Source organism: Ascaphus truei, chromosome 7 (genome assembly GCF_040206685.1).
Source record: "Ascaphus truei isolate aAscTru1 chromosome 7, aAscTru1.hap1, whole genome shotgun sequence".
NCBI classification, from domain to species: Eukaryota; Metazoa; Chordata; class Amphibia; order Anura; family Ascaphidae; genus Ascaphus; species Ascaphus truei.
Genome location: NC_134489.1, coordinates 116,935,689 through 116,958,411, shown reverse-complemented (window position 1 = coordinate 116,958,411; position 22,723 = coordinate 116,935,689). Strand labels below are relative to the sequence as shown.

Sequence of the window (22,723 nt, the reverse complement as noted above, 5' to 3'; positions counted from 1 at the left end):
GCTGATCGGGACAACGAGGAGGGCCGTGCATCAACGCAGCAGAAGAAGCGGAAAACGTCCAGACACCCCTGTTCCTGCGGTTGTTATTTATACCGAGATGCCTATACCAATTTTTATTCTGTGAGTTTTTATAACCGTTTTTATTTTCCATAAATCTGACAATATTACCCTATGGGCCTTGCGCTTTTTTCTTTTTTTCTTTCCCTATCTATAGCTTTCTCTGGTCCCGAGGTTGGTTCCAGATGAAAAAAGGCTGCATACCCATAGGAGATCAGGCTTGGACTCTGTATTTGGGACCACAAAAAGCAAACTTCTTGGACACTAAGTATTTTAATTGATTGTAATAATTGTTGAATGTTTTGCTGTGTAAATCCCTTGTAACTCATTTTCTCCCTTTGTGTGTTATTAATACACAAGGAGGCTGATAAGTAAGAGCGCTGGTGGACACATTTGGAGGCAGAGGGGCTTACACCCACCTGCTCACAATTGTGTTATACTCAATTTCACATCACTTTACTATTTTTTATTGATGTTTGAAGATGATGAAACAGTTGTGTTATTTTATATTCTTATCCTCTGTACTAATAAAGGTTTTATTAGATGCCAAAGGGCAGATAGAGGTTTGAGGTGTCATTCCTATGTTGTGTGTGCTGTCTTTCTCGGCTATAGAGATTGACATGTGTTTTAGCAACAGTATGCATGTGTGTAATGTTTTCATGTGTTTTGAAGGACACCCCTTGCAGAGGTATTGCTAAGATGCCATTTCATTTAAATGTCAGTTTAGCTGCATGAATTTGATGAAAACAAACGGTTCAAGCTTTCTAGGTTTTCACATGATTGTGTACTGCTGGGGGATTTGTAGATTTGTGAATCTCCCACCTTGGGAGCAATTAGATAAATAATCACGTCATGAGGATGTGTGTTGTGCTCTCAGGAATGTAGTAACATAATAATTTCAAAGTCATCTTAAACAATATTAAGAGCACAGGCATGGACCTGTTCCTAGTTACAGTTATCTGTATGTATGTACCGTATTGGCCCGAATATAGTGCTACACTGGCGACACACTTTATTCGAGCTCGGCTAGTCCCACGAATTCGGGTATACCCGGGTGTATTGAGGTTTGTGACTGTTTTCTGCCCGAGTGCATTGAGGTATTTTCCATGCAGGGATTGAAGCATTTTATTCCCGCTGGCTGCAATACTGCACAGTATATATATATATACTGCATTACAATTCATGAATTTATGCCATCTGGTAGACACGCGAAGCATTGCAGCCTATTAAATCCTAATCATTATCATTTAACAGATCAGCCGCCCGTCAGCCAGGCATGAACCCAGGCTGGGAAGGCAAATGCAACGGGGCTTGTCAGAGGTGAGGAGCGGGGCATTCCAGGTATCTGCCAGGTACATACCGGGTATTTGCTCGAATAAAGTGTGTCGGTGCAGTATGTAGTTTTCCTAAAAATGTGGTTCCAAAGACTGTACTCTAATTATATGCGCATCCTAACACCTTTTAATTTTTCATGTAGAACACCTTCAAAACTGTAGGGGTCGTGTTATATGCGAGGTCGCACTATATTCGGGCCAAAACGGTATGTACTGTATGTGTATATGTTTTATATTTGCAATTATTTTGTGTGTGTGTGTGTGTGTGTGGGTGTGCGGTTTGCAATTTGGGACAGTCAGTGTTTTCACTTGATATAAATGTAGGTTTTTGAGGTGCTGTAATATACATTAGATATCCTTTCATTGCTGTTAACGCGTCTTCTGTACATAATGCCTTATTGTTACGTTTTCAGTGACTCTAATTCAAGCCACTAGTTGACATATGAGTCCCATATTTTAGGTAAGGGTCTGTCTGTGTGGGTGTCAGAGCAGTGACTCGATCTAAACCTGTGTATTATCAGCTGTTTTATTTCTTTCTTTTTATTTTCTTGTGGTGCATGTCTCAAATTATTCAGAAAATTGACAATTCTCAGATTATTCTGCTATGGATTAAACTGCCTAAAATACTGTTCTTAATGTAGATGTGTACCTGCTGTGTGGTGCTGCTGTGTGGTGCTTTTGTACATGGTTCAGCAGGGGATAATAAGGGTGAGGCTGTATTGGATGCAGTAGTGTAGTCCGGTGACACTATCTGTCAAGTGAAAATCATGGATTAGGAAGCGATTCTGGGCCATATTTATTAAGTGTTACTCAATGTGACGGGCGCGGGTTACCAGGTTCTTTAATAAAGGTCAATCCCGTTTTGGTTACCCCTATTCTGTGTATAAGGGTCTAAGAGTTGCTATTGGGCCCAGTAACAATGTACCATTCCAATGCACTGTATGTAATAAAAGCATTTATTGTGTTTTTCCCTTTCCGGACATGCAATCAAGTAGGGAATGCTAGGGTATGAGTTTCAAGGTGGGTTTTGTGGAGGAACCATTGCCTAGGAGGTTGGGGTCCGGAGTTGTCAGTTCACCTATAAATGTACCCAGGAATTATGCCTGATTCTTGGATATATGTAGGCACCTTGTCCCGGCAGTACTTCCCCTTGTGACTCACCACAAGGGTACCCTGTAGTAAGAGCGCAGACGGGCTTTTCAGATTTGCTTTTGTGTGAATAGCAGAGCAACCGGCTTCGATTTTTGAGCCTGAAAAGCCTGCCTGATGGAGTCTAATTCCCGCTTTTTGGGACCAAGATCTCAGAAACGAACGTAGCGGTCGTGGCTGGGATTTTTTGCCGATTTGAGTTCCACGAGATTTGGACTGACTCGCGGTCAGGAGGGATCAAGTTCTCAGAAGAGAACGTATAAGTGGCGTATGGAATTTTATGCCGATTTGGGTTCCAGAAGAGTCTGGGCTAAGTCCCGGTCAGGGTAAAACTCTCCCATAGAGTTCCCTGCACCTAGGAAAGTCTTGTTTTCGATCCTAGTCCCAAATTAAGTGCGTCTTTTTGTCTGTATTTTCTGTTCCATTGTGTGTAAGCGAATTTATGCAGAATAAATTACAATTAATTTCATTACCTTGTTTTGCTCAATGAATGATCCTGGTAAAAAGGTGTAAATAACCTAGTCTCCCGTGACACTCAATTTGACACTTTCTTTGCCGATAAACAGAAAGGTAACCCAAAGTAGAATATAGGAAAACACACTAGCAATAATTAAAATGAAATGTATTGTTTTTTAATCATCTAAAAAGAAAACGGTTAATTTAACAATGAATAGCATAACAATAATAGAAAAATACACAATTAGTTCGGTATATGGTTTCTGAAGATACAATATCTACACATACGCCATGACTCTTGAAGTACTTTTTTGATGGTAGGGGGTAACCAAGCTCTCAAAGGTTTAAGCTCGTTTGGTTACCCCTAATCCGAGTATAAGGGTTCAAGAGAGTTAGCTATTGGATCAAGTAACATTGTATGTTTTACTAGTAAATTTACTTTAATTTATACCTTTCCAGACATGCCAGCGAGCATGGATTGCTAGGGCATGAGTTTCAGGGGGGATGGGGGAGTGGGGGTTTGCAGAGGAATTGTTGTCAGAATGTGCCTAGGTAGTTGGGGTCTGGAGTTGTCAATTCCCCTAAAAATGTACCCGGGTATCATGCCTGATTCTCGGATACATATAGTATAGACACATTGTCCTGGCAATATTTCCCCTTGGAAACGCAAGTCCAGTCTAAGTCCAATAGATAGTGTGTGGGGAATAAGGCTAATAGGAATCAAAGTACAGCTTTCTATTGTATTACCTATACCCAGGGCTTAGGGATGTATTAGAGTATATTTTATTAATACATTGTAATGTACGGTTGTGTACTGTAATAAGCTGGGACTTTTGGAACGAATGTTCAGAAAGACTGCCAGGGCTAACACATAGGTGCCAGTAAGACTGCTGAACATTGGAGTTCAAAGTAGCCAGAGGATGCCAGAGGTGTGAAAGGCAAATGGGCAGCAGGGAAAGGCTGAGTACCCAAGTCCAGGGATCATCACAGGCAGTGGTCCGGACTGCCACTTGCTCTGCCAGACGTGGAGGATCCTGTCACCCCGGGAGGCATTGAGTCACCAGGGACAAGGGGGGGGGGGGGAAACTCGTGCCTATCCCTTGGTTCATTCAGATTCCCGCTAACCCGGCTTTTTCTACCGGCTTAACGCTGATTGGCTGCTTGAGAAAGTTTCCACACTCTGATTGGCTGTAGTAGTTTGTGAATGGAACTCCGAATACTATAAGGATCGATGCACCAATCAAATTTGAGTCCTCAGAGAAAGGGCGGCAGGCTTTTCAAAGTTGCTTCTGCGCGAATAGCAGAGCAACGGCTTCTGAACAGTCTGCCCCGCTGGAGCCTAAGTCCCGACTTTTGCGCCCAAGTTCTCAAAAACTAACGTAGCGAACGCAGCTGGGATTTTATGCCAATTTCGGTTCCAGAGGATCGGTGGCAGCTCACGGTCAAGAAAAGTCCAAGTTCTCAGAAGAGAAAGGAGCGGTGGCGTGTGGAACTTCACCCCGATTTAGGAACCAGGAGATTCTGGGCTAAGTCCTGGTCAGGGTAAAACTCTTATTTAGAGTTCAATGCACCTAGGAAAGTCTTGTTTGGCCCCCCAGACCCTCAGTAAGTGTGTCTTTTTGTCTATATTTTGTGCTCCATTGTGTGTAAGTGAATTTATGCCAAATTAATTACAATTTACTGCTGCGGCCGAGTTTATTCGAGCATTTGCCCGGTCTCGGCCGCAGCAGTAACCTGGCGCGTGCCGCAGGGTGCCGGGCGCATGCAGAAGCCGCGGAGGAGCGCCCTCCGATCGGGGCTTTCTCCTCCCCGCTGCCGGGTCCGCCGGGTCCCCCGGAACCCCCTGCCGCCGTCCCCCACATCGCGGGACACCAGGGCTCCCTCGGGGAGCCCTGGACGCGCGTGCAGGGGGCGCAGGCTCCCGATGACGCGTGACCGCCGAGGGAGTGGGGCTAGCAAGCCGGGACATGTCCCGGCTTGCGGAACTAGCCCTACTCGAATTAAACGTGTCGCCAGTGTATTACACTATGCTGTTTTGCTCAATGCATGATCCTGGTAAAAAGGTGTAAATTGCCTGGTCTCCCGTGACAACTTTGCTTTATTTGAGGTTGCAATGTGATTAATGCTGCTACTGTGTTATACCGAGTCCATGGTCCCTGCTGGCGTGCTGAGGCGCGCTGAGGCGCAGGGAAAGCGAGTGCTTTCCCTGGCCTTGCGGTTGCTTACCGCAAGCGCTCTCAACAGCCGTCAGGGGGCGGTCCGGGGACGGGCGCGTCACTGGCCGGGGGCGGGCCAGTTACGTCACGGAGCTGGTTCGCCCTCATTGGGCGAACCGCTCACGTGACCGGCCTGTCTCGCCGGCAAGCGGGGGAATTTTAAATTCCCCCAAGACCTGCGCTTCCGCAAGCACGCGGAAGCGCAGGTGAGCCCCTACAAAAGCCGCTTTAATTGCGGCTGTAGGGGCTCAGTGCTGAGCGGGAGTGCGCATCAGCACGCTTCCGCAAGCACGCAGCAAACATGTCCGGGGCCTTACACTTGACTATACCCAAAGTGAACTTTATGTACTGTATATTGTGGTGCCATCGTTGTCCTCTAGGGTCTGAATAGGGCAGTTATATGACTTTGCAGCTCTAATAGAGTTAATCCTCTCTGGCTTGGCGGGTCACCTGCTGGCTAATTAATCAGGAAGTGCCTTAAAAGCATGGAAGCAGCAAGGCACTGTGAGACAGTTTTTCCCAGAGAAGGGATGAGACAGAGGAGCTCCCCAGCTAATGGAGGCTGGTAAAAGAAGACTGAGAGACACTGCTGAGAGAGCTGTGCTGAAGCAGTGACATCGCCGGTTGGACTTACAGATAAGCTAAACCCTTCTTTTCGGTATACAGAGACTTTATGTGCATGGCAATAATATCTGTTTGGGGGTGGTATGAGCTTAGCTATCCACCCGGGTTAGTAAGGGTTGCTGCTGAAATGTGTAGTTAGCTTTCCTAATGGAAATAGGATTTGATTTAATTATTTGGGTTTTCTCAAAGGGACGGTGGGCCTATTCATATGATTTATCCCTGTAAATAAACCCCTGCTTAGAAAGTACAGTGTTTCCTGCCTCATTTGGGACAAAAGAGACTGCAATGTGGTGTCGGCATCACAATATATATATATATATATATATTATTATTTTTTTTAGAGACAGAAAACAAAGAATACCGGTAGCAAGCACCCAGATGTATAAAAAAAAAAGTATAAAACAGATATGTCCAAATTAATTTTAATCTAACATAAAATCTAAAATAACACACAGATGGAACCAGACTAAAAGACCTCCAAAAATACAATATAAATGCACAGACAATTACAAAAAGCAGCAAGTTAGAAAAATATGCCTAAATTGAAGATAACTTTGGGGACAAAGTACCCAATGAAATCCCAACCGGCCGGACGCATTCCCCGCGGCAGGTCCCCTCCCTAGCTGAGCTGACTTCCGCAGGAGCCGCTCCCGCATTATCCCGTCGGGCCTCCACTCTCCTCGGCTGTACGTGGCAGCCCTCTCCCCTGGCAGCAAGGCGCACCGCCGCACTTCCGGGTTGCGCGTGCGCAAGTCTTACAGGGCACGCGCACACCCAGCCATCTATGTTCCCATCCTGCACTTCTGGTTCCACCCCCCTAACCCTAATACGCGGAACACTCCACCTCCCGGCTCAGCCGCACACCTGGTTTCCTCCTCCCCTTTCCCCCCGAGCCTTTTCCTGAGACAACCCAGACACACCTCCGTTCCTCCCCTGTCCTCCGTTGGTCTGACATCCTTTATTACCCCAGTCCTTCCTCTTCTTCCTCTTTCTGCATAGCTTCTAGTAGCCTTGTGCTGTTTGGAGTTCTGTTCCTGGCCTTCTGCTCTTGTCCTGTTCTAGTTACTGATCTGGCTCATCTGACTACCCTCTCTGGATTTGAACCCTGGCTTCCTTTGACTTTGTGTACCTCTCTACCCCTGGACTTGGCTATGGACTACGACCTTGCTGCTCACTCCTTTCCTCGACCCCTGGCTTACGGACCCATTACTCGGACCTCTGGCATCCCAGACTCGGCAAGTAATTAACAATTCAACTCACACCAAACACGGCAACGCACTCTACCACACTCCGGGCACACCCTCACTGCTGTGGGTGCGTGGTACACTACCTTCCCACCTCAGTACTGGGGACTGGTCTGGTCTGCGGTCAGCACAGCATTACAGTCATATAGACAAATAATCAAGAAAGGTGAACTAATCACAGGTAGTACTACCTCTAGTTCACCATATATAAATATACACTATCCCCTTCCAAGGTACTACAGGCAATAAAAGACATGTGAATGTAACACTCGTGTTTCCCACAAACAAGACAAGACCCTGGCACTGAGGGGGGAAGGTATAACACCACACACCCGCAGCAGCAGAGGCATGCCAGGAAGGCGGATAGTTTAGCGGTGCCGGGTCTGGGTTGGAGAGTGTAGGAGATGCGGTAAACTTGCTGAGTCCTAGGGTTGGAGAAGACAGGATAGTAAGGTTCCATAAGACGTAGTCTGGGATTGTAGAGAGCAGCATAGTCCGAATCCGTATGCAGTGTTCAAGGGTAGGAGAGATCACCGTAGTCGAGGGTATGCCAAAGTCATAAATCCAGAAGGGTCCACAAACAAGCCAAGTCGGTACACAAGGGGTTAACTGCAAACAAACAGAGCACTGCACAACAGAAGTGAGCTTCACGAGGCTACATGGAATTATGCTGAGCAAAGCATAGGAGGAAGCAGGAATTATTTAAAGGCAGGACAGGCCAATGGGGACATGGGGCAGAGCGGAGGCGCGGCCCCAGCAGAGCTGGGATAGGCTGCAGGCAACAAGGCAGGGAAGAGAGACTTGCCACGCAGCTGGGGATCGTCGCACGTCATAGCGCCGCACGGGAGAGACGCGCAACACGTGTGGGAGGCGGGACCAGGTCCCGTGCGGTAGCTAGAAGAGCTGCGGGTGCGTGCTCTGTAATGAGAGCAGAGGAGCGCGCATGTGCAGGAACAGTGGCCGCAGCAGCAGCAGCAGCAGCAGCAGGTAAGGAGGGAACATGCCACAAAGGACGTGTTCCCCGATTCCTTACAGTACCCCCCCTTGAGGATCGGCCTCAGGACGATTCCTATATGGCTTATTCGGAAACCTAGTATAGCGATAAAGTGAAAACAGGTGCAAACAGATAAAAGGGTGGTCACTGTAAATAAAGTGAACAAATATATAAATCTCTTATAATAAGTGGAACATGAAAAATAAAAATAAAAAGTTTATACAATTTCACCCCCTGCTCAGACCCACTGGGAGGGGTAGTCTTCACTCTTCCCCAATGGTAACAGTAGTAGACACGAAATCCAGGGGGAGCATAGGGAAGAAACACAAAATAAAACAAATCTAAGTGCAGCAGAATTTCAATAGGGAAGATGAGTTTCCAAAAACTTGGCTCTTTTGAAATGACTATTTACAAGATGTAAGAGTCAAAACAGCAGGGCTGACTATCAGTCAATGGTGGGTGTGTAGTGTGGTAATCATCAGGGTGGTTCAGGTACTCAGGAAGGTAAGTCCCAAATATAAAAGAGAGAACAAACTGGCATAGCGCAGATCAACCAAGGTATAAAAAAGTTTATATAAGTAAAAAATACACTCACAATATATAAGATAAAATCGGGCATGTCACACTTAATAAGTGTATGAGAGGAATTCAACAGCCAGCTGGCTCACCATCCCGCAACTCTCCGCGCTCGTCCGTTTCTGCCTCTGCTTGACTGCGTCACCACACGGCTCGGCGTCTGACGTCAGATCCTGTTTCGGCAGTAGTGAGAGCGTGCCCGGAGTGTGGATTGGCTGCGTGGACAAGGCCAGGGGTACCAGGGTAGGTTGAGTACTTGCCAGATCCGGGCGTGGAGAGGTTGCCGTACTAAGGTCCGTTGCCAGAGGTCGAGGATAACAGAGTTCCGGGAAGTAGGGGTCCAGGTGCCGAGATCAAGGAGTTAGATAGGTAAGCGGTGGTCGTGCGGAAGCCGAGGTCGTAGAGCCAGAGTAGGGAGGAAGACAAGCCGATTCGGTAACAAAGCTGAAACAGAGAGAGAGCAAGGCACAATGAGCAACAGCACAAGGCAGACGAACTATGCAGAGCGAGGCTGGAGAGGAATTACCGGGGTTGTAAAGTGAGAAGGACCAATGGGAGGAAGAGGTGGAGCAGAGGCGCGCCCAGGAGCTCTTTGTAATAAGGTAGGGTTTAATGGCTTGGTTTGTTGCCGGAGGATGGTGGGAGGAGCTGAGCCTGAGAGCGGAGATGGCCGGGGGGCGGAGTTACCCGGCTGATGCAGTGCATAAATTAAGTTGCGCGGCGTGCGCCCTATTAGCGGAGCGTCTGTTAGTCTGGCGTCGGCGGTGTGTGAGCCGCGGGGGGCGGAGGAATGGGCCGAGGTGCCCAGCAGGAACGGAGGAGGTCGCAGCCAGCGGTACAGGTAGCGAAGGGCAGAGCCGAGGGCGGCGTGTGCCCCGAGTCCCAGTCGCAGCGCTCAACATGCCATTAGACTGAGTGATGCCACCCATTACGGGAATTCTCTCGTCGCATCGCCCCGAGGGATGTGGACGATGTTAGGAGCGTCTTGCAAGAAATGGAGACCGCTGGGATTTTGACGGAGTCTCGGATCCCTTACGCCTCTCCCATAGTGGTGGTGAGGAAAAAGAACGGATCCGTACGACTGTGTGTCAACTATCAAACCCTGAACAATCGTACGATACCGGACCAGTACAACCTTCCTCGCATTGAAGAGATCCTGAATGCTCTGAATGGAAGCCAATGGTTCAGCGTGCTCGATCTACGATCCGGGTACTATCCGGTACCCATGAATGCAGAGGATCAGGAGAAAACAGCCTTCGTCTGTCCCCTCGGGTTCTACCAATTTACACGTATATGTGGGGCCCCTGCTACCTTCCAACGACTGATGGAGAAGACTATCGAGGACATGAACCCTCGGGAGTGTCTCGTCTACCTGGACGACATCATTGTCTTCGGAAGAACTCTGGAAGAGCACGAAGAGAGGCTGCTTAAAGTGATAGACCGTCTTGGGAAGGAAGGGTTGAAATTGTGCCGGTTCTGTCACACCTCGGTGACCTACGTGGGACACATCGTGTCTGCTCAAGGAATCGCCACCGACCCAGCCAAAGTAGAAGCCGTTGTGAACTGGCCGCGTCCTGAGAATGTCACGGAATTACGATCCTTCCTGGGGTTCTGTGGGTATTACCGTCTCTTCGTGGAAGGGTACTCTAGTAGAGCTAAACCCCAGAACAATCTGTTGAAGATATACCCCGAAGATACAGGAAGGAAGGCGCCAGCCGTTTGGCGATAAATGGTCGTCTGAGTGTGAACAGGCCTTTCTGAAATTGAAGAATTGTCTGACCGAAGCGCCGGTACTTGCGTATGCTGATCCCGAACAACCATACATTCTGCATGTGGATGCCAGTCTCAATGGACTGGGTGCCGTCCTGCACCGGAAGCACCCCGAGGGCCTTCGGCCTGTAGCCTACATCAGCCGCAGTCTGACACCCAGTGACAGAAATACCCCGTCCACAATTTGGAGTTCCTGGCTCTCAAGTGGGCGATCACCGAGAAACTCCACGATTACCTGTACGGTGTGATGTTTGAGGTAAGGACGGATAACAATCCCCTCACGTACATCAATACCTCGGCCAAATTGGATGCAGCAGGACACCGATGGCTGGCAGCCCTGAACAATTACCGATTCTCCCTGAAGTACAAGCCGGGACCCTTGAATGTCGGGGCTGATGCCCACTCCCGACGGCCAGGGCTAAGTGCTACTCAAGATGATGAGGAATAGGAAAAGCTTCCAGGACCAGGGGTGCGAGCTATGTGTAGCACCGCCGCCATCATTAACGATCAAGTGGCCTTCTCAGAATTACGGGTTGCGGATTCGTTTGGATGCCAGTCGCAGGCTGTCCCAGCCGCCTACTGCGATCCAAAGGGGATGAACATAACGCATGACAAAGTGCTACGGTGGAAAGATCTGGTAGACTACCAAATACGAGATCCTGTCGTTAGTATCATTAGGCAAGCCGTTGAAAAGAAGAATCCAGCCCTTCTGAAGCGTGCTCCCAATGACTTGGTGGACTTGCTCATGCGGGAAGTGGACAAATTCGAAATCGATAACTGCTTACTCTATCGGGTGATGCAATACCACAACCATCTGGATAGACGACACCTAGTCCTCCCTAAGAACTTGCAATACATGGCGTTGAAGTCCCTACATGATGAGCATGGACATCTCGGTGTAGAGAAGACCTTTGGGTTGGTCAGAGACCGCTTTTTCTGGCCCAAGATGCGAGAAGCCGTAGAACGCCACTGTCGCCATTATACTCGGTGTATACAGCGCAAGACCCTGCCTACCAGAGCAGCACCCATGGGCCATCTGAAGAGTTCTGGCCCAATGGACCTTGTGTGTATGGACTTTCTGTGCATTGAGCCTGATAGCCGGGGAATATGCAACGTGTTGGTCATCACGGACCATTACACCCGGTATGCCCAGGCCTTCCCCACGAAAGATCAGAAAGCCATCACAGTGGCAAAAAATTTATGGGCGAAGTACTGCGTGCACTACGGTCTTCCAAACCGCCTTCACTCAGACCAAGGTCGGGATTTTGAGAGCACTCTGATCCGAGAACTGCTCAAAATGCTGAACATCGCCAAATCACGAACGACCCCGTATCACCACGAAGGAGATGCGCTGCCAGAACGATTTAATTGAACCTTACAGGATATGCTCGGAACTCTACAGAGTTCTCAGAAAACTGAATGGAGTCAACACGTGGAGGCCCTGGTGCATGCGTACAATTGTACCCGACACGAGTCAACTGGATTCTCCCCATACTTCCTCATGTTTGGGCGAGAGGCGAGACTGCCAGTGGATGTACGTCTTCAAGTCTTGACGGATGGGATACACAATGCTACCCATTTCAAATACGTGCAAAGACTTAAAGACAGCTTGCAGGCATATCAACAGGCCGGGAAGTCTACAGCTAAGCTGAATGCTGACAATAAAAGGCGATACGATCATAAGGTCAAATATTGGGAGCTTCGTCCTGGAGACGCTGTGTTGCTTCGAAATCTGGAAGTCCCAGGAAAACACAAATTGGCCGACCGATGGAGAGACGGTGTATACGAAAGAGAGTCTCAGATGCCTGGCCTCCCGGTCTATCCCATCAAAGACACTGAAGGCCGGGTAAAGGTATGGCACCGTAACCATCTGCTCCCCATTCCACAAGTGGGAGATGAGGAAGCGGAAATACTGGCCACACTGCTCAACGGTGAGTCCGACATATCAGAGATGGGTCCAGAGACTGTACATAACGAAACCCACTCTGAAACTCCTGAAGACCCTATGGAAGGACCCTCTCAAAGGGACTACTCCACAAAAGGGGCATCTCCCGGAGGAGCTACGGGTAAAGGGCCCCGTAGGCCAACGCCTACTAAGGTGGCACCAACAGGCCAGCCTTTGGATCCACAGAGCCCGTGCTTTGTGCCTAACAGAGACTGTTCAGAGACATTTCTCCCCTCAAGGGAAGAGGCTGAGCCTCAGGACTGTGTTTATTACTCCCCCGAGGGAGTTGCAGAAGAACAGCTCCGAAGGAGCCAAAGAGTAAGGTACCCTCCAAATCGGATAACCTATGATCAAATTGCGGCACCCCATTATGAGGCTCAGCAGTGGTCTCGGAGCAAAATCCAATCTGTGATTGTGATGCTCACAGAATTATGCAACATCGTATAAAGTCAATGCAAATGTGCTAAGTTATATGATCAAACTGCATTTTTATTACATAATTTCTGTACATGGTTGAGTTATGTATCCCAAGCGAGGACTTAGGGGTTTTTACCAGGGAGAGGATGTAGCCAGGTTCCCTTTTGTGCCGCGACCCCCCTTCTTCTTACCTCCGCTGCCGGGGGTCACTCGATAGACCCGCCGGCACTTCTGGAGGGTGGGGGCTGAGCAGGGAGCACTCCGGTGCTCCGGAGGTCCCCGGCGGCTCCCGAGCAGGCCGCCGCCATGTTGTGCAACTTCGCGCATGCACAGTGAGTCCCCTCATGTGGCGGCCAGCCAGGGACATTGCGCATGCGCAGATAGACCGCGCGAACGCTAGCCAATAGAAGTAGGGCTCTAGAGCGGGACTACATATCCCATGAGCCTACGAGCGCCCCACATGACCCAAGGGAGCCAATAGGGCTACAGCATCTCCTTGCAGGGGAGATTGGATACATTTCGTGGGCTTGAAGCACGTTAGTCAGTTGGTGACCGGAGCAGCTAGGGGAAGGAGGTAGGGTGCAGGAGTCAGTGACTCCCTGCACTAGGCCAGCAGCCCCCTAGGCTCCAGATAGCCCTGAGACACCAGTAGTGTTGTGTTGTTCAGGGACAGGCCCCAGGTTAGGGAACCTGCCCCTTATTATCCAGAGTCAGTTAGGGACACAGTGGACGCTGCGAGTCCATCCAGAGGTTTGGGCTCAGACCTCCACTGCGGCTGCAGCAGCCATCCGGATGGGATCGCCCCGGACGGTAGTTCCTGTATTCCCTCGTCATCAGGATCCTTTTTGAAGCTCCATGGCAGGCCCGGGCACTGGAGTGCTCGGCAGGAAATCTACAAGTGCACCAACTATACCATCTATTCATATAAGACACAGTGGCTGCGCAGTCACACATATATTTATCTCACTTGCGGGTGGAGGACATATTGTGTGGGGTTACTGGACACGGGGCGGGATCACCCGGTGAAAGGGGGTAGTGTCCTGCGAGACGCAGTAGTAGTGTCTCCTCTAGAGAGGGACACCTGTTAATATATATATATATATATATATATATATATATATATATATATATATTATATATATGATTAAGTACGGTTGCTACAGTAAAGTTATTGGTTGTTTTACATGCTGTGTGTGTGATATATATAAATTGTCCTGTGAGGATCACTCTCCCTCTGGTGGGAGCCATCGCAGGTGGAGGCGCTGCACCGAGTACGAGGTTACTCCTATTATTATACGTGCCCCAGGCTCCCTGTGGCGGATGCTTAGGCCCCCTGTGAGCCGTGAACAGGTAAAGCACCACACCTGGTAACATTAGGTTCCCCGCACACACATACCATATGCTCTTGGGTGGGGGAATACCCGTTACATGTAGAACACAGGGCATTTAGGATGCAGCATAGTAAGAAACTCTAATTCTGACTCTGTTATCCAGCGGTTGTTAACTCCCATATGGATGATCTCCTTGATCTCCCTCGTGTAATTAAAAGTGGGGTCCCTCTCCAGTTTAATGTAGCAATTAGTGTCACTCAGCTGTCTGATAGCTTCAGCCTTGTAATCTGAGTAATGTTGTACTACTAGGGCTCCCTCTTTGTCTGCACGCTTAATGATGATGTTATTATTGTTAGTCAGAGTTTTGAGTGCTTTCTTTTCCTGAACCGACATGTTGTATGTGGCCCTACTGTATGTTTGTTTTTTTTGTTCCTAGCAATGTCCGCCTTAATCAGTCGCATATAGTTACTAACTGATTGATTTTTAAATGGCGGGACAAAGGTAGACGTGAGTTTACATACTTTGGTACCTTGACTTGAGGCCGAATTATCTGTCCCTTGTTCGTCAATTGCCGAAATACCTGTCCCTTGCGGTCAATAGCCGAATTATCTGTCCCTTGTGGGTGAGTCGGATACCCCGATTCTGTAGACCTGTTGAAAAAAAAACGATTTAAGGTTCAATAAGCGTTCAAATTTAAACAAATCGACCTCCAGCTCAAAGTCATTTAAAAGTGTGGTAGGTACATATGATGGACCTCTGACGAGGACAGACATCTCGCATGGATTCAAATTATGATTAGACAAGTTAATGACCAGTGTGTCCATACTTATTGCTGCTCCGTTGACCGTAGAGAGAGTAAGGGGATTTTCCCTTGGCCTTGGCCCCGGCGTCTTGTCTTTTTTTTCCCCTTCCTTTGGGTTGACCTAAAAAAGGGGCCGGGCTTTGACCTCTCTGACGATCTGTTGAGGAGTGGGCTTCTGAGTCACTATTGTGGACCTCCTGGACTCTTTCGGGTGCTCTCCCTCGTTGGTTCTTGCGTTGCCTGGGATCCTGCTTCAGCCACTGGTACACCCTTCCGTCTTTGAAGTCGTTGACCACTTTTTTTAATTTTAACTTCTTAAAGTGAATAAGATCACTTTTCGTTTTCTCCAATTTTGTTTTGAGGTCTTCTAGTGATTGTACAACGTCTGTACCAGTACTGGATTGTTCAATGAGGATTTCCACTTTTAGTATATCCTTTTTGGTGTGGCTTAGCTGTTCCCCCACCTCTTCAATCACCAGGATAATCAAGTCCAAGGAGGCCAGGTGTGTCTCCTGACAAAGCTGACGATATCACGTGGCGAAACTGGTTGAATGGGAGTCCTTTCATCATATGGAGCATTCTTGGAGAGGAGCCTCAGGCCGCGAGGTTGCTACCTGAAAACCGGATCTGACGTCAGACGCCCAGACCCGCGGAGACGCGATGGAGTAAAGGCTGGAGACACAGATCTTATGGTGGCTGCAGGACGGTGAGCAGGTGTGCCAAGCTGTCTCTTCAATACACTATTGCAGTGTGATATGCCCATTTTTTATTGATATATTGTATGCAAAAGGAAAGGGGAGGGGAAACACCCACTTGTGATGCTAACCAGGAGCAGACAATTGCCTTATTCATGATATATAAACATCTTCATTGCATGAGACAGTTCATGAGACCTAGGAATCCAAATAGTCCAACAATAAAATACACTCCCATACACTTACCACTAGCCTGTATAGGTAGATCTTATGTGGTAGTCTGAGCAATGTGCAGGACTGATCACATAAATGAAGTAAATGAATTACTCACTGCTGACCTTGGGGATATCCTGGTCCTGTCAGGCGTGCTCCTACCGAGAGGTAAATGGAGAAACTGCAGGAAAAACGGTGGTGCATCTGCTGCTGCTGAAGATAGATTTGAAACCACAAACTGCAAACTGCAAAAACTAGGTGCAAAAATGTATTTGGGGCATGATAAAAACAGCCAAAAGGGCACTCTAACGCGTTTCACGTGGTATCCCACGCTTTTTATCATGCCCCAAATAAATTTTTGCACCTAGTTTTTGCAGTTTGTGGTTTCAAATCTATCTTCGGCAGCAGCAGATGCACCGCCGTTTTTCCTGCAGTTTATTGATATATTGTAAGTGCAATTTTTACACTTAGATTAAAACCTTTTAAACCTGGTTGATCTATGCTATGTAACATCTTCTTGAGTACTAGAGCTTCTTGTCCCTCAATCCGTGCTGAGCTGACACTCATCTTGGATAGACTGCCTAAAGCCTTAATTACACACTGCTGTTGATATTCTTACAGTTTGTAAGTAACGTCATCACGCAGCGACGCACGTCCGTGACGACGGTCTGTTTGTGTTGCTGTGTGTTGCTGCCTGAGCCCGGCTACACCACGAGGAGTCCACACGGGAGAATTTGAGTGCTCAGGTCTGTTTTTTCTATCTAGCAGTCCCAGTACCTTCTCCTTCCTTGTAACAACTAGGACACTCTTTGTGTGCATTTGGGTGTTTGCACCCCTAATCTCCACGAGGCTTGGGCTCTATTTTATACTAATTAGTGTCATTTTAGACAGTTTTGATTTATATGTTTCATATATATGTGTGTTTTTATGATAAATAATCAATTTACGATAGATTATGTACTAATTTCGGCTTTTCTTGGTTTTATTTCATGCTCTCCTATTTTTTTTTTTTTTTTCAGTTTGTAAGTAGGCCTTTCACAAGAGCCAAATTGGAGCTGACATTTGTTTCACTTTGTATTTCTCCTGCACTTAGATTTTCTGTGCTTTTGTGTTTTTCCCTCTATGCTCTCTCTGGAATCTGTGAATCTACTACAACACTGAGGGACAAGTGAAAACATATCCCACCAGAGGGTTCGAGCAGGGGGTCAAAACTTTATTATTCTTTTCACCACATTTTTTTGGTTTTTATATCTTCACAATATTTATGTGTTATATACTATACGTGCACTTTAATTAATTAATTTTAAAAGTGTTGTATTCACTTCACTGAATTTACAGTGATCACCTATTAAGTTTTTTGCGCCATTTTATCACTTTTCACCAGTAAGAGACTGATAGTCATACAGAAAATGATTACTTCAAGCTATTGCTGCTAAAGGTGGTTCTACAAGCTATTGAATCATAAGGTATACTTAGTTTTTCACACATGGCTTCTCCATTTTGGCTTTATTTTTGTTAAATCATGACACGGTGTAATATGTCATGAGTTGTTGTTCATTTGAGGTTGTATTTACCTAATTTTAAGACCTGCTAAGGAACAGATGATTGTTATTACAGTATGTCCTGATATGTAAAACCATGGAATTCAAAGGGGGTGTACTTTCTTTTTCACATGACTGTATATTATCGGGTTCATTCATTAGGCAGAACAAGATAGTAAAAACAAATTGTGTTTATTTTGGTAAACCCACGTACAACAAGAATAAATACAGGAACAAGTTAAAAATACACTTACTAAGGGTCTGGGGGAAAATGTAGGCTTTCCTATGTGCAGGGCGCTGCTTGGACGAGCTTACTCTGACTGGGATATGCCCCTGGTTCTCTTTTCGGCTTCAATTCCTAGCCACGACCACTCCGTTCGATTCTGAGAACTTGGGCGCAAAAGACGGGACTTAATCTCTGTGAGGCATAATTTTCAGGCTTCCAAATGAAGCTGGTCATCTGTTATTTCAACAACTTTGAAACAACAGAACAATTTTGAAAAGCCAGCTGTAGCTTCTTTAACTCACCTCACTGGTTGGCTTGGATGGACTTGCTCACTCTCTTGGTCAGCACCTTACAAACACTCCGCTGGGCTATTACCAGAACAGAGGGGAAAGGAGCAGCCAATCAGAGCATGGGAATTCCTCCCCGTCAGCCAATAGAAAGAAGGGCTTGTCCCCGGATGACATAAGAGATGTAGGCGTGCCCAGGAGGCTCGAAAAGCAGGGTGCGCAGAAAATGTGATTTTAGCCAAAGGGAGAGTAGACTCTATGGCTGCATCCTCACTGGCTAACTCATTGCCACCTGCAGGGCTGGCTCCACCAAGTCTGGAAACTACAAAAGGTGTCCCCACGGGGTGCCCTTTGTAGTCTGAACCTGGCGATTTGCCCTTTCCTCAGCCACCAAACGTTTTCACACCCTGGACATCCTCTGCCCTTTAAACTATGGACCCTATGCAGACTTGCTGGCACCTTAACTGGATGCCCAAGCAAGCTGCATAGAGCCTTATAAGAAATGTATCAAACATGATAAAACATACTTTAATACATGGTGGACCTTTGAGAGACTCATGACTGTAAGGGACTTAGGACTGGGATATCGGGCTCGAAACGTAGAAGTCTGGGGGACGCTGGACAGCCCCGGTGTAATTCTACTCACATACCTGCAAATGGTGTCTGCATGCTGGGTAGAATGAAAATTCTACCGGTTGCTCCGGACCCTGAACTCCTGCAACCAAAATAATTGCATTCTTACCCAAATATCCATGAAAAAATACGAGGGATTAACCCCTAGAAATACCGAGGCTAACAACCCAGGCTATGATTGATACCAGTCCGTTGGTCATGGAGAAAGACACCACTTTTAGAAGATAATAGTATGAAAACTATATGAAAGCTCATCTGGACTAAACGGGGTGGTGGGCTAGGAGATATACTCCGGTAGAAGTACAGAAAGGTACCTCCAGAGAGGTACCTCAAGGTAAGTCACTGTGTCCGGTATCCGTAGGCCTCACCTCCAACCTGTGTCCACTGATGTAGCAATAGAGCTGGTCAGTACTCACAGAATCCTTGTCTGTCTGCCCATAACGTTGATGTGCATGCAGCTTCTGTCCTGGCTGCTCGTGGTGTCAGCGTGCTACAGCCGGAAGTGACGTCGAATGAAGAAAAGAACAGTAACAGCGGTCACAGCAACTCCAAACAGCCAACGCATTGAAAAAGTAAAAAACTGTATTGTATGCAAATTGTGAACATCAGCAGCAGTTCACTCTGACACGTTTCGTCCAATAGTGGACTTTATCAAAGAGTGATTACCCATGCGATACAGCCGTCCTTATATAGGAGATGACGTGGTTCAATTAATTAAATGTTTCACAGGGATGGACCTCCCCCTTCACCTGGGAACTATCAACCAGTACTTGTCTATTCCACGTCACCAAATATACACAAGGACCGAAATGCGCAGAAACCCAAGATAACAATAAATGTGTATGTTAAAAAGAGATGAGAAAATAAAAACATAAGGGTTAAAAACAAAGAAAGCTGAATATTCACATAATATACTAAATGTAGTAATATGATGGATGCAGACAATAAATTAAAGAAAAATATATATGTTCACAATTTGCATACAATAAAGTTTTTTACTTTTTCAATGCATTGGCTGTTTGGAGTTGCTGTGACCGCTGTTACTGTTTTTTCTTCATTTTACCCAAATATCCCACCTAAAACTTACACACAGCAAGTTTCATGAGTCTGGGTGTAAGGAAACAGGGGACACATCCCCCGCAGAGTGTCCCCTCCGTACCTGGACGTACTCCCGCAGCGGCCACCCCCGCTTTGCCCCGTCGGGTCTCCGTTCTCTGCACCGGTGCGCCACTGCCTGCTCTGCCTTCGCCTACACACGCTACCGCACTTCGAAGTTGCGCACGCGCAGGCCTTACAGGGCCCGCGCGCACCCAGCCTCCTTTCTCTGTCTCGCACGGATGGTTCCGCCTGTTGCCCATCGCGGAACGCTACCCCTCTCATTCCTGCCACACACCTGGCTTCCTCCTCCCCTCTGCACCTGAACCTATCCCTGGAACTACCCAGACACACCTCCCCCCTCCTCTGCTCTCCATTGGTCAGCCGTCCTTTATTACCCCAGTCCTTCCACTCCTTCCTCACTCTGCATAGCTTCTAGTAGCCTTGGGCTGTTTGGAGTTCTGTGCCTGGCTCTCTTCTCTATTTCCAGTTAATGATTATGATTCGGCTCGTCTGCGTACCCTCTCTGGCTTTCAACCCCGTCTCCCTCCTGAGTACGCGTACCTCTCTGACCCCTGGACTTGGCTACGGATTACGACTTTGCTGTTCTCTCCTTTCCTTGACCCACGGCTTACGGACTCGTATCTTGGACCTCTGGCGCACCGGACTCGGCAAGTACCTAACCACCCTTCTCTCACCAGACCGGGCAACGCACCCTACCACACTCTGGGAACGCCCTCATTGTTTTGGGTGTGTGGTATACTCCCTTCCACCTAAGTACTGGGGACGGTTCTGGTCTGCCGGCAGCACAGCATTACACTGGGGTAAAGGGAACATGGAAAGTTGAAAAGCAGGGGCCACTTTAACTTTTCATGTAAAGATACCTGGCACCTGGCTCATAGTGCTAGACAGGTGCCAGGGACCCAACGGCAACCAGAGGGCTTAACCTTTATTATGAAGCCTGGTTACCCTTGCCCGTCACACCTCCCCCCTTAAGATGAAGCCTCTGGGGTAAACACCTCATCCGGTGGATCCTCAATCCTTGAAGCTCTGGAGGTAAGTTGGTCACTGGGGATGTCATGTCGGGAGAGTCCATCAGCATTGCCATGTTCCATGCCCTTCTTATACTGATTTATGACGTCAAATTCTGGCAAAGCCAAGACACCAGCGTAACAATTTCCCGTTCTCCCATGACACCCTCTGTAGCCAACTCAGTCGATTGTGATCCGTGATAACCGTGAAAGCCCTCCCATACAAGTAAGACTGGAGCTTCTTGAGTGCCCACATAATTGTGAGGCATTCCTTTTCAATGGTGGCATAAGCCACTTCCTGAGGCAGCCGCTTGCGACTCAGGTAGACAATCGGGTGTCCTCCCCCATCTACGCCTACCTGGCTCAGTACAGCGCAGACATTATAGTCCGAGGCATTGGTCTGTACCAGGAATCGTTGCTGTTTTTGGGTGCTGCCAGGATGGGAGCATAAGACAGGCCAGATTTAAGAGCCAAGAATGCCTCCTCGCAAGCGGGAGACCAGACAACCAGAACCGAGAGTTTCTTCTGGGTCAAGTCCGTCAGGGGTTTGGCCAGGGCACTGTACTTTGGGGTCAAACTTTCTGTAGTAGCCAGCGGTGCTGAAAAAAGCCATAACTTGCTTCTTGGTTTTTGGCACTGGCCACTCGATGATTGCCTCTACCTTAGCCAGCTCCAGCTTGAGATGCTCTCCCCCTAGTCTTTGCCCGAGGTAAAGTACCTCTGCCATCCCGACTAGACACTTAGATGGTTTAAGCATCAGCCCTGCATTCCTAATTCTCTTCAGCACCGCTGATACATTTAATAAATTTGACTCCCAGGAATTACTAAACACAATGTCATCCAGGTATGCCCATGCAAAACTTTTCATGCCTTCCAGTAACCTATTCACCAGGCGTTGGAAGGTAGCTGGGGCATTCTTGATCCTGAATGGCATAACTAGAAATTCATATAAGCCACTCGGAGTGATGAAAGCTGACTCCTCCTGTGCCTTTTGGTCAAAGGGATTTGCCAGTACCCCTGGAGAAATCCATGGTAGTCAGATACCTTGCCCCTAAGAGCTCATCAAATAGCTCATCCATGTGTAAGGACTCTGGGAGCGCCCCGCTTCTTACCTGCTGCCGCTCCCCATTCTCCCGGTTCTCCTCCGGCAGCACAGATTCCTCCACTTCCGGACAGACCCTTGCACCCATTGCCAAGCGCGCGCACACGGGTCAGGACACTTCTGCATCCTCGCAGAGTTTGTCTACGCCCCCTCCCGTACCGAGCAGCCGCCCTTCCAATACAGAACGTGCACAGGGGACTGCACGCCCTCTCAATCTGCTTACCAGCTGCCCCCCTGTATCCTAGCCTATCCCTGGTTCCCTGGTGGTCGCTCCTCCATCCCGCCCCTTGTCCTCATTTGACCCTGACTCCTATAAGTACCCTGCTCAGCCGCTCCTTCTTTGGCTGAGCATAGTTTCATGGTTCTCCTGTGTTACGTCTCCTATGCCTCACCTTGTGCCTTGTGCTTTAACCTTTCATTGCCTCCTCTCTTGTGTACTGACCCGGCTTGGCTTTAGGACCCCCTCTGGTATTCGACCCCGGCTTTCCTCTGACCATTCGCTTCTCTCCAACCCTCGATCTCGGCTCTCAAACAACTACCTTCCTCCTGGCTCCTACCCTCGACCTTGGCTCACAGACTACAACCTCTCTCTCGGCTCTACCCCAGGACTTGGCAAGTACCCTACTAGCTACCTTCCCCAACCCGCACCTGGCATCCTCAAACTATCCACCTACCGGGCCTGCTCCTGTTGCCATGGGTGCGTTGTGTTTAATATCCCCACCTCAGTAACGGGGTCCGGTCTAGTTCGTGGTGAGCGCAGCCTAACACCATGCGGGTCATGGGATAGGCATCCGACACCATCTGACCGTTGAGCTGCCGGTAGTCCACACAGAACCGAGTGGTCCTGTCCTTCTTAGGTACAAGGACTACCAGGGAAGCCCAAGGACTGAGACAGAACAAGTACCCCTAGGGGCAGCATCTCTTCTACCTCCTTCTCTATGCTATTCTTCACCTCTGTTGATACCCAATAGGCATGCTTACGCAG

The 22,723-nt window shown here is 48.1% G+C and overlaps 1 protein-coding gene across 1 annotated transcript in view; it reads left to right on the top strand.

Moving 5' to 3' along the window:
• Positions 1–1,539: 1,539 nt before the first annotated feature.
• Positions 1,540–22,723, top strand: part of LYPD1 (LY6/PLAUR domain containing 1) — a 184,325-nt gene continuing 163,141 nt past the window's right edge. Inside the window, exon 1 of the mRNA XM_075609957.1 lies at positions 1,540–1,597. The gene's annotated coding sequence lies outside the window, so the exon portion shown is untranslated. The remainder of the gene's footprint in view (positions 1,598–22,723) is intronic.